Consider the following 15,725-nt stretch of genomic DNA (forward strand, 5'->3'; position numbering starts at 1 on the left):
ATTCAGAAAAGTCGAAATAAAAAGTTTGAAGTCTTCGTTGGATGAGGATAAACTTTTATTTTATTTTATTTTATTTTCGAAAACAAAAAAAGATTAATTTAACCGAAGTAATTTGACAAAATTTGCTACTGCTGTTTTCGTGTTCGCTACCATATCCTTTTTTATTTACTCACTAACGTTTTGAAGGATTTATATCTACACTTTTTATTTCTCTTTCAATACCAATTTTTGAAAACTTTACCTTAAATTCCATTTAATTTTGTATCTACTTACTAACCTGTAGATAAGTTTTAAAAAATAAATTTTCGCAAAACTGCAATAATTTACGTACGGAGTAGCTAATAGCAGGAAATAAAGTTTTACATAAACTCTAGTAAATATAACCAACCTCTGACCGAGACAACCTCAAGCTCGTAAATCTGATTTTACAAATTTAATGGCTTGGCAAAAATCTATCACCACAAATAACTAAATAAGTATAAGTTCTATAGGTGGCAGGTTACGACGTAATTGTATTAAGGTGGAGCGAGTTCTTAGTGAAAATGAATGTAAGTGAAATTATTTTGAAAATTTCAGCCGCACCTTAAAGTTGTGAAATTCGAAACATATTTACCAATTTAATGACACGTTTCTTAATACAAAAATCTACTCGATAAGTGACGCTGCACTTCAGATATATGGCTTATAACATAATCGAAGATTTGCAGGAAGAGGAGAAAATTGAGTCGCTCCGCTTGTAATAAATATTTGCATAGGCATAAGACTCGAAAAAGAGCGCTCCGGTTTGCTTGAAAGTTATACGAAAGTAGTATTTTTATAATTTTTTGAGTTTCGAATTTTGCATTTCGTATATCAAATTTTTAATTTTAAGTTTTGAGTTCTGAGTTTTCAATTTTCAGTTTTAAGTTTTTAATTTTGAATTTTGAATCTTTAAATTTTAAATTTTGTGTTTTGAATTTTAAATCTGATTTTGAGTTTCAAATTTTGCATTTCATATACCAAATTTTAAGTTATAAGTTTTAAGTTTTTATTTTTCAATTTGCTGTTTTTAATTTTGAAATTTGAGTTTTGAATTGTGAATTTTATATTTTGAACTGTGAGTTTTTAATATAAAATTTTTTATTTTGAATTTTAAGTCTCGATTTTAAAGTTTTGAACTCGGGAATTTTGAATTTTGAAATTTTAATACTGAATTTTGAATTTGACATTTCAAATCTTGAATTGTTTGGTTTTAAATTTTTTAATTTCGAGTTTTGGATTTTGTATTCTGAATTTTAAATTTTTTTGTATTGATTTGTGATTTTTAAACTTTAGATTTTTCGTTTTTAATTTTGAAGTTTATACTTTAATTTTGGATTCGAATTTTGAATCTTTCAATTTTTATTATTTATTTTCGAATTTTCAATTTTGAGTTTTGATCTTTAAATTGAGTTTCAAGCTCTTTAACCTTGAAATATGTATTGCAATTTGAGCTTTGAATTTCGAAATTCATTTTTGAATTCTGAATGTTACACCTTGAATTTTGAATAACAAATTTTTAAATTTTGTTTTTTGGATTTTTTAATTTTTTTTTTTTATAATTTGAATACTGAGTTTTGAATTTTAAACTTTGAATTTTGTACATTAAGTTTTGCATATTATTATTTTGGAATACGTATGTATGTATATAAACTTTTTATATATTTTGAACTTTTTTGTTTTGCGTTTTAAATTTTTTAAATTTTGACTTTTTTAATTTTGTGTTTTTAATTTTAGAATTTTTATTTTGAATTTTGGATTTCAAGTTCCTAATATTAATTTTTGAATTTCGAATTTTTAATTTTTAAATTTTTAAATTCGAGTTGTTAATTTTGGAATTTTGAATTTTTATTTTGAATTTTGTTTTTCGAGTTTTTAATATCATATTTGAATTCCGAGTTTGGAATATTGCATATTTTATTTCACATTATAAATTTTTTTTTATTGAAGTTTAAAAATTGAACTATGTATTTTTATTTTCTATTTTGAACTTTTATTTCGAATTTGGAGTTTTGAACTATTTTTGAATTTTATATTTAAAATTTTGAATCTTTAATTTTGAAATTTTGAATATTGAAATATATTTTTTAATTTTTGATTTTTGAATTTTAAATTTTTAATTCCTTTAAAAAGAAGTGAAAAAATTTAAACTTCAAAAATATTGCAAAAATATTTAAGTTAAAAAACCAGATTTAACTTATATAAACAAACTTCTGGAAACAGCTTAAAAATTAGTATGTATCTTCTTTAAAAAAATTTGGGAATGATGTAAAAGAAGGGTTTTGATAAAAATTCAGTGAAATTTAATAAAATGCCCGACTTTAATTTATACTAGAAGCCTATAAAAACCAATATTATATAAAATACCTTTGTATTTAAGTATTCTTTTACATGCTTTCACATAAATCTACAATAAAATTTACAATCATACCATTAAAATATCACAAAATTTACATAAGAATGAAAAATCAATTTACCACTGTAACTGCGCCACGTAGAGCACAGTTGCATGTAACAACATGAAAATTTGTGTGCAAAAGGCACCTTTGCATGTAAAAGAGTTGTCAATGCTAACATTTGAGTCCTCTGTGTTTCTATTATATCTAATGCACCAACTTCGCCTATACGGACACTCACACTCTTTGCTTGCTACAACATTTCTTGCCATCGCATGCTCATTACAAAGGTAAACAAAAGTTTTATTACCTTTTTATGTCTCTACTGGAGCCGCAATGTTGGCACCACTCTAACAAACTTTTTATGCCATAGTTAGTATATAAGTGGGTTTTCTACGCACACACGCACCTACACATATAAATATATACAAACGTGCTTATTTACTTAAATATCAACATGTACAAGTGCACTGTAAAATTATTGCTTTTTGCTGAAATGGAGTTCCGTTTTTATTACTGCATGTCCTTTCGACTCTCGATTAAAATGCCACGCAGCGGGCAGCAAAGTCTGAAAAAGTCTTTGGAAAAAAAGCAGTGCATGTATATGTGTGTCAAAAGGTTGAGGTGTGCGCACAAAAAATTGTATCAGTTGTAAGTTAGTAGTTGAAAATAGTTGTTTATGGAGGCTTTCATTGGTGCAAAAAGTTGCTCAAAGAGTTGTGATTTAGGCGCTGTGGAAGTATTACGTTGAGCCAACATGTGTAAATGCACTTGCATTAAAAAAAGAAAATTGTGAGAGTGTGCAAATATGAGGCTATTGATATCAACTGACTCCAACAACATTTACAATTTTAAAACCAAAACAAAAAAAAATTTTTTTTTTGTAGTAAAACTTCGTAATAAATTTTGATATTAAAATTTTTTAAAAAGGCAGTTTAAATTTTATCTTCTCAGCTTTTGAAGCTTGTTTTTCAATTTTCGGATTCGGAGTTTTAACAATTGAATTTAAAATTTTTAATTTGAATGTGTCAAGCTTTAGTTAATTAGTTTAGTTACTAATAGTTTAATTTATTTTGGATATTTAATTTAGAATTGAGCATTTTGAATTTTGAATACTGAATTTTGAGTTTGGGTATTTAATTTGCGTTTTGTATTTTGCATTTTGAATATTGAATTTGAATTTTGAATTGTAATTTTGCGTTTAGATATTGGAGTTTTCAATTAAAAATTTGTAACTTTAACTTGAAGTTTGAATTGGAATTTCGAATTCTGAGCTCTCAATTCTAAAATTTTGAATTTTTAATTTTGAGTTTTTGAATTTTATGAATTTGAAATTTCGAATTTAAAATTTTGAGTTTTGAATTATGAATAGTAATTTAAGTAATTTGAGTTTAGAAATTGGCGTTTTGAATTTAAAATTTTTAACTTTAACTTGTAGTTTGAATTGGAGTTTCGAATTGTGAGCTCTCAATTCTAAAATTTCGAAATTAAAATTTTGAGTTTTTGAATTTTAAATTTTGATATTTTATGATATTTCAATTTCAGCTTTGAATTTTGAATTTAAAATTTTTATTTTTGAATACATACGCGTTTTAAATTTGAGTTGCTAAATTTCGACCCAGAAAGAATTTTTAATTTCAGAGTTTGTGTTTTGAATTTGCGTTTTTTAATTTCGATTTTGGAGTTTAAAATTTTAAATTTTGAGCTTTGAGTTTTGCATTTTGATATTGTAATTTCGGGTTTTTAATTATAATTTTGAATTTTGAGTTTTTAATTTAAATTTTGTATTTTGAGATTTGAATTTTAAATTTCGATTTTGTGTGTTTAAATTTGAATATGGAATTTTAAATTTTGAACGTTGAGCTTGTAATTTTGAATTTTAAATCATATATTTTGAGTTTTGCATTTTGAATTTTTAAAATTAGATTTTGAGTTTTGAATTTTAAATTTTTATTTTTGAATATTGCGTTTTAAGTTTCACTTCCCAAATTTCGACCCAGAAAAAATTTTTAATTTCGGAGTTTGTATTATGAATTTGCATTTTTTAATTTCGAATTTTGAGTTTTATATTTTGTATTTTGATGTTGTAATTACGGGTTTTAATTTAAAATTTAGAATTTTGAGTTTTTAATCGATTCTGATTTTTAAATTTAAATTTTGAACATTGAGCTTGGAATTTTGAATTTTAAATCATATATTTTGATATTTGAGTTTTGCATTTTGAATATTAAAATTTTAGTTTGAATTTGGAATTTTTGCATTTTGCATATTTTGTTTCGATTTTTGAATTTTGAAATTTGATTTTCAATTTTCAATTTTGAACTTTGAATTTTTGGTTTGAATTTGGAGATATGAGTTATATTTTAAATTCTGAACGTTGAAATTTAAATGTTGTATTTGTAATTTTACTCATTTGCTTCTCCACAGTTTCACAATTGATTGCAGTGCAAATACTTAAGCTATATTTTTCTGAATGTTTGTGTTAAAAAGATAAAGTAGGTACACATTTCAGGTTGTATATAATTTTGTTTTCGCCTTAAATTTTCAATTAATCACTTTTAAGTTTATTGATTATATAAAAGTAAAATTCAGAAAGAACTCGTAAAAAAATCTCATAAATTTTTATTTACTGCCCTTGTTACTAACAGTCTTGCAATATCCATGGCATATCACCACATTTACTGTCAGTTTCATCCATCTAAAAATTACCTTACCCATGAACGTAGCATTTTTTCAGGCAACTGAGCGTATTTGCTTATTAACATCTGACTTTTAGTTTTTGATCGTAAGCAAATTTGAAAGTGAATGTTTCGGAAAAAGGGAAAGTAAATAAATATAACTATTCTGCACCAGACATAGGCGCTTAACTCTTCCCTATATCAAAGCTAACCTACTTTAGCACCAGCGCTTAAGCTTATATATTATTATGTAGGTTTGTTATGCTCAATGCTAATTTTAGTTAAATCAAGCATTAAGATTCAATAAACAATATACCCCTAAGTAATAAGTGAATTAATTGTAATTATGGTGCCTACGCTAAAGCGCCTCAAAGTATGCAAATAAAAGTGCGATGAATATTCTAGCTCAATAGCACATTACGTAATCTGCAAATTATTCAAAACTTGAGTTGCAAAAGTAATGCACTTTTTTCATGTTGTGATTAGCTTAGCACAAAGCTGCTAGTATTATTAACCTAATGAGGTGAATTTAAATTACTTAAACTTTCAACAACATTTTTGCATATTGTAAGCAAATCAACTTGATTAAAGTCCATGCTAACACCGTAAATAGTAAAACTCGATATTCTTAATACATTTTTGCTGCAGATTTATGAATTGTCCAGCTAATCTTTTATATGCAAACAACGGGTTTATTTGAGTTAAATTTCGGCGAAAAAACTTCATTACTTATTTGTAAGCACTGCTTTAAATAATCAAATAAGCAAAGCACGCTTCGTTCACCTGATTACTCACTGTTTATCTTGTTTCGACCTCAATATTTTAATTTTCACGCTAAGCGGATTTCGAAAGTCTATTAGCTGTGTACAATAAACTGTTGACATAAATATTAATATTAATACAATATTAAACCCCTGATACACATATACTTTCTTAACATTATAGTTTGCTGCCTCTAACGACAGCATCACTTTGGCTCCATCACTAGCAATTTCATGTAAATTGTGTTCCAGTAAGTGAAGGTGATTTGGAGCGTTGTTGTTGTTGTAGCAGTATTTGGAGCGTTATATTACCTTTTTGCGTCTAAAAACACACATTGATAGTAAACATGCAGATACAGGGTACGTATCTATGCATAATTTTATACCTAAAAAGCCATTTTGCGGCTAATATTCTTTGTCTTTGTTTTCTTGCTTTTAGTCAAAAGCTGTGTGTACCAGTATTTTTATCGATAAGAAAAATGAAAAAGGTATTTGTAGTGCACTCCTAGTACTTACTTACCTTACGCCTAACGGTATGCAAATTTTATACATATAAATACCCATAAAGAGGTCGCAACCTTTACACTGGTTTACAGCCAAAATGCACCAGAGACGCCATTACGAAATTCCTATGTAAAATCACCCCCTGATTTCGAAAATCAAGGTTATTTTTAATTCTGTGCTAAGGTTTTTGAGATATTTACGAATAACGGTTTTTTTCAAAAAAAAAAAAAAAAAAAAAAATGGGTCCACTTAATTATATATATCTCAAGAACGAATTGAGCAATTCCAAAACGGTTTGAAGCTTTTAAAAGGTAATAAAATTTTCTATAAACTGTGCAAATTTAAAGATAACGAACAATCATTACGGATTTTTTCCATTTTTTTTTTGTAAAAATATAAAAAAAATGTTACTTTGCGAGGAAGAATCTCGAAAACTTTTTATTCCTTAGCAGACTTGTTTTCTTCTCTCAAAGCTCTGTTTTATTACAAAAAAAAAAATAACATTTAATTCAATAAAATCGATGGAATAATACAAAAGCTATAATCATTCAAGTAAATATATCCATTTAATACTTAAGTACCCTACTGGTACATATGTGTTAATATTCGCTAACTAACTGATATACGAATACTTACACATATGTACCAGTAGGGTACTTAAGTATGAAATGGATAAATTGACTTGAATGCTTATAACTTTTATATTAGTCCATCGATTTTGTTGAGTGAAAGTTTTTTTTTTTTTTTTTTTTTTGTAATAAAACAGAGCTTAGAGAGAAAGAAAAAACAAATCTGCAAAAAATTAAAAAGTTCTCGAGATCCTTCCTCGCAAAGTACAAATTTTTTTATATTATTACAAAAAAAATGGAAGAAATCCATAATGATTGTTCGTTATCTTTTAATCTGCAGTGTTGTATGCACAGTTTATAGCAAATTTTATTACCTTTTTAAAACTTCAAACCGTTTTGGAATTGCTCAATTCGTTCTTGAGATATGATTAAGAGGACCCAATTTTTTTTTTTTTTTGGAAAAAAACCGTTATTCGTAAATATCTCAAAAACGTTACCATAGAATTAAAAATAACCTTGATTTTCGAAATCAGGGGGTGATTTTATATAGGAATTTCATAATGGTGTCTCTGGTGCAAAAAAAAATTGGAATTTGTGTTCCAGTGTTATCGTTGAATATTTTTGGGCAACTTAAACATGGTAAGAAATGAGTTTTTTTATGTTTTACATAGTTAATGCATTTAAATGGAAACATTACAAATTTTAAATGCATAATTTGAGGCAATGTGCGTACTTAAGAAACTGGAGTCCTTTAAGCAGTGTAAAAAAAAATAAAATTAAATATGAAATTTTTACATTTTTTATAAATTTCGAGTCCCGTCATATAGAAACTAGAGTTACTTCATATCGCACTTTAGTAACGGAAACTTAAAGCTCGATTAATGTTGAGCTTTTAGAGTATTATCAGCAAATTATGTCAAATAATTTTGATTCAATCAAGCTTTGCAGCTCATTTAACTTAGTATTTACAGCAAAATTTGCTGTTAACAAAACCACCAATAATTTAACTCTGCTGATTTTTAAAAATCTGATATCTAAATTTTTTTTTTAAGATGTCGTTTGAAACAACTTATTTTTGAAATCCACATCTACTTCATAGTTTAACCAACACTTATAACTTATATTCGTTTTTTTGGTAGCACCAATTTCAGTGTTGCCATCTATGTTATAGTAGACGTATATACATTCGTCTCTCTTGAAACAAGCATTAACAGCTAAAATAATGTCAGCTTAGTAATCAAACTGACAGTAAGTCTTACCAACAAGTGTTACTTTGGGCTGAGTAAAGCTCTCCTTCGGTAGAAAGAATCACCTCTAACAAGTCGCTAATTATATCTGTCCTGATGTATGGCTCGTAATCATGGATGGTGTCGAGAGAAGATGAGGTGGCTCTTGGAGGTTTCAGGAAGATTATTGGTCATGTCCGTGATGGTGATGGCGACTATCGAAGGAGGTATAATGATCAGCTTCATGAAGGACGTATAATGACAAGCTTCGCGCAGATATGAAGATAGTGCAGTGAGTAAAGCTATAGAAGCTGCGCAGGTTTAGGCCAAGTTATTCAAATGGACGAAGACTCTCCGGTCAAGAAAGTATTTTATTCGAAACCACGGTTTGGAAGCAGGGAAAGGTGGAGACCTGAACTGAGTTGGGAGAAGCAGGAAGGCAAGGACTTGATTTCCCTTGAAGTGGTGATCTGAACTAAGTTGGGAGAGGCAAGGAGGTAACGACTTGGTCTCCCTTGATGCTCTTAATTGGCTTCAGCTATCGCGAAATAGAGAAAGCTGGCTTTACTTGTTATAAAACATATAAAATCGAAAGGTTCCTCTTAACTCTTCAGAGCGGCCGAGTAATGAAAATGATTCCTTACCTTTTCGCGACGCTTTAACTTTTTAAAATCATCATGTTGCAGTTAAATTTATGCATTTTTTAATTTTAAAATATAATTGAATTCTCCAGCATACTCACCCTTAAGCATACTGCATGCGCTTCATTTTAATAAATTGCATACTTTTATGCACTCCCATTAGTATGTGTGTTAAAGTGACACTTCAGCTTCATTGCCAACGGAAGTTCATTTCCGTCACTGTTGCGCAGCTATTTTTAAAGCAGCGCATCGCTTCGCCCTCAATCGAGCAGGAACATTTATGCCGTTCCACATCGACGTTTATTTTCTTGCCAACATATGTCGCACATCTCATGCCATACCAAAGTGTAACGCTTAAGTGCACCAAGCAGCACAACGCCTAAAAGTAGGCTGTTGCATTTGGCGCTTACATTAAAAAAAACGGCATGCCCTGTACTTAGGCTCGTGCAAACCAGCACACAACCTCATGCATACCTATTATCACCCAGATGATTACAGTGTTTTGTGCAACATGCATTACTGGATAACATATACATATGTTTATATACATGTATATGTATAAAGATAAGTCACAACACACCGTCGTGCATCACTTGGCTACTATGCAACGTCAATTAACAAACAGCTTCATACACTTCACTTGAGTCTCAAGTGTACTTAATGATGCTCGTCGCTTGCATTGCATGCACTTAACTACATTAATATATATGTACATATATGGGGTATGTAAGTATACAAGACATTCATGCTTAGCGAAAAACGCGAACAAGTATGGCATAACTGTAGGCGCTTAAGCCGTTGTCAACAAAAGCGTGAAATGGTTAAAGCGTGGGAATGTGCATTTTTTGTTCTTGTTGATGCCTGCATTTGGGCGCAAGAGCTCTTAAAATGTATGTTTTCAGCCAAACATTTACGGCGGCAGTGATTTAATTTTTAAAGCGGCAAATGTTAAGGATTCCAAACATTCTTCTTTTTTTCTGTTCAGCCGAACTTTTAATATATTTTACAAGGTATTTTTTCCTCATCTGCATAAATGTTTATATTTGAATGAGTAAAACCTCACCAGAAAAACTTTTTTTGTAGAAATACTTCAAGTAGGTCTACCGCCAAGGTTAGCGACCTCACCTTATTATGGTTTTCCTTTTGCATATTCACATCCATCCAACAGATTACTTCCTACTTGTCATCAAGGAACTACCTTCTCTGATGAACGAAAGGAAGTGACAGATCCACCTTCCCAACGCGCGGCGAAATTTCAGGCGCCCAGAACCATGTGTCAACTTGTCTGCAGTTATGTTAGTTGGCAGAGAGCTTGCTTGTGATGGCAGCTGTGAGATATATTACAGCAGATTTGTTTAGCTTCAGAAGGAATTTAGTTTTGTTGCTATCAAAATGTAGTCAAAAAGACATTGAGACCAATTACCACGCACGTCAATTACCCTAGTGCCATATTCCTGCATTTTCCTCAGAAGATAACCCAGCGGTGGTCGTACAGAGTTATTCCCTTCTACCTGGTCCACCCCACAACATTTTCTGGCAGTGAAGAAGAAAAGTGAGATATTGAGATGCCGTGTGGACGTCAGCGAGGCTCGCTACATCCACGAGATATCCGAAACCAAAATCTGATTCAAATTCTTTTGAGGTTACCTGGTTGTGACAAAGAACACTTCATTGAAGTTCGCGGCCGTACTGCCCAGTTGCAGTCAAGCTGCTCTCTCCATCGCAAAAAGTTCCGCTTAGAAGACACTCAATAGGTCGCGAAGTCGCTATAACTGATTTATCTACAGTTGCTTTGAGTAAAGTCCTGCTTCAGTTCCAGTTCAGTTCCGTTTTGAATTTTCGATGAATTTCCGTCTATGAAAATTTTCAATGGCCCTACCACTGTCAAGGCCTTTTTCCGTTCCTTCGTCGAAGAATGTCTTATGTACTACACCAGGAAGTCAAAAACTGCGGTGATATGGTCCGTATAGAAGACTATGTTGGTTATGATCCAGCTTGGACGCCCCCTTTCCCTGTCATCTAAGTAATTTCTACATGTTTTTAAATGTTGATGATTATTGGTCTTCCAACAGCGGTTCGACTCCAATAAAGACATGTAAGCTCTTATTTAATACTCTCCTGATAGACTGTATATCTGACTATCAAAGCACTCTTTGCCAAGAAGTGTACATACGTACATACATACATACATATGTTTATTATATTGTATATTGTTTTCTAAGTGGGGTCGCCCCTCGGTAGTGTTTGGCAAGCGCTCCGGGTGTATTTCTGCCATGAAAAGCTCTCAGTGAAAACTCATCTGCCTTGCAGATGCCGTTCGGAGTCGGCATAAAACATGTAGGTCCCGTCCGGCCAATTTGTAGGGAAAATCAAGAGGAGCACGACGCAAATTTGAAGAGAAGCTCGGCCTTAGATCTCTTCGGAGGTTATCGCGCCTTACATTTATTTTCTTATTTTTTAACTTAGTACATTGCACTAAACTACAAAGCAAAATTTCACTAAAAATACTTCCAATGTTTGACGCCATGTTGTCGCTGTCATTGTTACTTTAACTACATAAAATACTTTATCAAAAAACAAAAAACGTGCGGCCATTGACATTTCATTACTATGTATATGTTATTATTTTTTCTTATGTTTGTTATTTACCATAGCGCATACAACACATACATACACACTTTATTGATGTTTTCTGCGCTTCTTACTTACTTTCTTTATTTGTAAAGCTCTTGTCATTGTTGCTTGGCCATTTTAATAGTTTCAAGTGTTTGCGTATATTCAAGTGTCTGTGTGTGTGTGTGTGTTTAAGGCAATATGCATAAGCACCTCGCGCATTGCTTACACATATGAAGAAGCAAAGTGTATGTGCGTATGTGTGTGTTGTTTTAGCTTGTTTTAATTTTAGCCCTGAAATATGCTACAAATGTAAATATTTGATTTGTACTACACTCTCACTCTCTGTCAAATACAAATACAATCGAAAACTCAGTTCATTACTCCTTCGTCCTTTTTTGTTGAGACAAAACGCAAGATTTTTATTAGTACTCAAGCTTATATGTGTCTGTGTGCGTTTTCATATTTTATTGTATTAATTTATTACATTTGACCTAGTTTTTGCTTTATGCCATTTTACTCCTTTCTTCCCACCGGCTCATTTTCTCTTTGTGTTTGTATATAAATTCATTGCCTTTAATACGTCATTGCTCTCTTCTTTGTCTTACTTTGTTGACTCTTGTTTGCTTGTTTTATTGTTGCTGAATTTTGTAGATTTTTTTTTGCTTTGCATTGTTTTTACGATAAATGGTTTTTATTTTGATTTGTTGTTCTTATTTACATTTCTTTACTTTATTGTTGTTTAGTGTTTAGTTGCTGTAATTCTAGGGTTACAGTGAACTATGGTGGCGGCGACGTCGCCAGCAATTGTGGAAATTTGTCTATAGAAAAATAACGATTGAAAATGTACATAAAAGAAGCGAAAATTTCATTAATGAATTACGGTTGAAATAGTGCAAAGGGGAACGAATTAGTTTAAGAATTCAAGCTTTAAATATTTAGTAAATAGAAAATGTGGTAAAGGTGGAAAATATATTCAAATAAGTGGAATAGTAAATATATAAAAATAAAGAGGAAAGAAGAAAGAGTAGAAGTGGAGGTTTAAGAAGAAGAAAAACCAGAAGTGTGAGTAGAAGGAAAATGCGAAAGAGAGAGTAGAAAAAAATAATAAGTAAGTAAAAGAAACGAAAAGATAAACGAGAAGAGAAAAAAATAAATACATAAAAGAAAAAAATATGAAACAGAATATAAAAAGCAAAACTAAAAGAACATAGCTAAATAGAACGAATTAAAAATAAAAAGTAAAAAAATAAATTAAATTAAAAAAAATTAAATTAATGAATAAAATAATAAAATGGAATAAAGTAAATAAAAATAATATGTATATATAAAATAATATAAAATTAAAGTTAAATTAAATAAAAAAAAAAACAAAAATTAAATATAAACACATAAAATGAAATAAAATAAAATAAAATAAATTAAAATTGTTCAGTTGATTTATTTCAATAGACTGCCAAGAATGTACATTGGAAGAAGAACAGTTTGGTATGAGAAAATATGTGAGAGAGATGGGTGAAGAAAATAGTTATGGGAAGTGTTGCCACATATTAAAAATTAATTACCAATTTATTTCCAACACTCCTTCTCAACACTTTACATTCGTATTTTAGTATATACCCATATCTCTTGTAAATTTCATATGCTTAACTTTTTGCAAATTTTTAGTTAATATATCTGACATTATATTATCGGTTTGTATATAATTTAAATCAATTTCTTTTCTGGTATACATTTGCCTGATGTGATGATATTTGATGTCGATATGCTTACTACGTGCATGATATGTCGGATTCTTGACGAGGTATTGCGAACTTAAATTGTCGTTGTTCATAAGCATTGGACCACCCTGAATGAAACCCATTTCCGCTAAAAGTTTGTTAATATATGCAGATTCTTTCGCTGCTGATGTTAACGCTATATACTCAGCCTCTGTTCTGCTGAGTGCCACGACACTTTACTTTTTGCACTCCCTAGAAAACACGCCACCTGCTGCTACAAAAGCGTAGCTCGAATATGACTTTCGATCAGATGCATCGCTTCCCTAATCAGCATCTGCGAAACCCTCTATAGGTCTGCCAGTTCTCGTATAGTGGAGTTTGTTATCAGCCGTTTTACGCAACTAAGACGCAACAAACTTTTAAACAACACAACTTTTCGCGCCGGCCCTCGTGGCTGATGGATATTACGCAGCTTATCCCATGCTACCACTGCGACTTCTATGTTCTTCACATAATTAATTTGTGTTGGCTTTACACATAGCAATATTGATGCCATTGCTTTTCATTTTTTATATCAAATGCCGCTTTTTCTTCACTGGTCATTTCATCAGATTTCTTTTCACGACCACACAAAACTCCCCACAAATCAGAGTGCACTAGCACGCTTTTCATTTGAACTGAACATGACGTGTAATTGGCATCATCCAATTTCTCAATTTGAAAAAGCGAGGTCATTTTAATGTCTTTAATTCAGCTTATTAATGTACCGACACACAGCACAATAACTCAAGATGGTCTTTTAAATATAATACTTTTGTACCGAAACACATCGAACGGTTAAACCTTAAATGCGCTATCTATTTAATTTTCACTTTTTTACGCTGCGAACGCGCTCTGGGCCCATAACTTGTTTTCGTTGATTTATTTCAATAGACTGCCAAGAATGTACAATGTATATGTGAGAGAGATGGGTGAAGAAAATAGTGATGGGGAGTGTTGCCACATATTAAAAATTAATTACCAATTTATTTCCAACAAAAATTAAATAAAATAAAATTAAATTAAATTAAATTTAGTTAAATTAAATTAAATTAAATTAAATTAAATTAAATATTATCAAATACAAAATAAAATAAAATAAAATAAAATAAGTGGAACATGAATGAGCTCCTTCAAATAACGGAAGATTTCTCTCGAGATATTTGTATGACATTTGGGCTAGATAAATGTAAAAGACTGAGTGTTCAGCACGGAAATGTAGTAATGCATAATTTTGCCTTAGCGAATAATGAAAAAATAGATGCATTAGAAGCAGATGAGTCCTATAAATACCTAGGTTATATGCAGGCCAGAAGAATACATCATAATGTCATGATACAGAACATCACTGACTGCTTCCTGGATAGAACAAGGTCACTCCTTAAATCCGGTCTTAATGGCAGGAATTTATTTAAGCCAATAAACACGTTTGCGATACCAGTGCTAACGTATAATTTTGGAGTATGAAAATGGTCTGACAAGCAGCTGGAAGGTGTTAAAAGATCGACTCGAACACTGCTCACAAAATACGGAGCACATCACCCGAAATCTGCAGTGGAGAGAATAAACTTATCTAGAAGTCTAGGAGGCCGTGGCCTGATAGATATCCAACATCTTTGTAAAAAACAGATCGCAAACCTACGCCAATATTTTTTAGGGCAGAACACAGCACTACGCCAAGCTGCATGCGGAGCGGATAAAAACTATACGCTTTTAAACCTGTTTAATCTCGACATACAGAATGAAGAAAGCGATTCTATTCATACAGCACGACTCATTGATGAATGGAAAATGAAAACACTCCATGGCAGACACCCGGGATCGATCCCGTTGCTTCAAACCTATGGCTGAAGAATTCAGCAATCTTTATGGAAACTGAGGGCCTCAAGATAGCAATACAGGACCAAGTCATTGCTACAAAAAATTACTTAAAGTACATCGTACGCGCTGAAATAGACAGTGACAAATATAGGAAGTGCCAACAGCAGTCGGAAACAATGCAGCACATAACAGGAGCTTGCGTTATGCTCGCAGCAACAGACTATTTAGCACGAAATAACAACGTAGTGAAAATCGTTCACCAGCGCTTGGCAGTCCGTACGAATCTGCTTACAGGAGAGGTCCCGTATTATAAATATATTCCCTCGGAAGTGCTAGAAAATAGCGAATATAAACTATACTGGGACCGCACTATACTTACAGATAGAAGTATACCCCATAACAGGCCGGATATGGTCCTATTAGAAAAGAAAGGAAAGAGTGCGTATTTGATTGATATTGGGGTTCCCAATACGCACAACTTGAAAGACGTGCACACAGAAAAGAAAAGAAAGTACATAGGACTTGCTCAGGAAATGAAGCTGTTATGGCACCTTGATAAAGTAAGCATACAGCCAGTAATCATTTCACGACAGGCGTGGTACCCAAAACCCTTATGACGACTCTGGAAAAATTAAAATTAGAAGATAAGCTTATACCTATTCAAAAGGCAGTAATTCTATCAACAACATCCATTGTTCATTCGTTTTTAGACATTGACATGTAATTTACAGATTATTA

This window comes from Eurosta solidaginis, chromosome 3 (assembly GCF_040869045.1).
Source record: "Eurosta solidaginis isolate ZX-2024a chromosome 3, ASM4086904v1, whole genome shotgun sequence".
Taxonomy (NCBI): domain Eukaryota; kingdom Metazoa; phylum Arthropoda; class Insecta; order Diptera; family Tephritidae; genus Eurosta; species Eurosta solidaginis.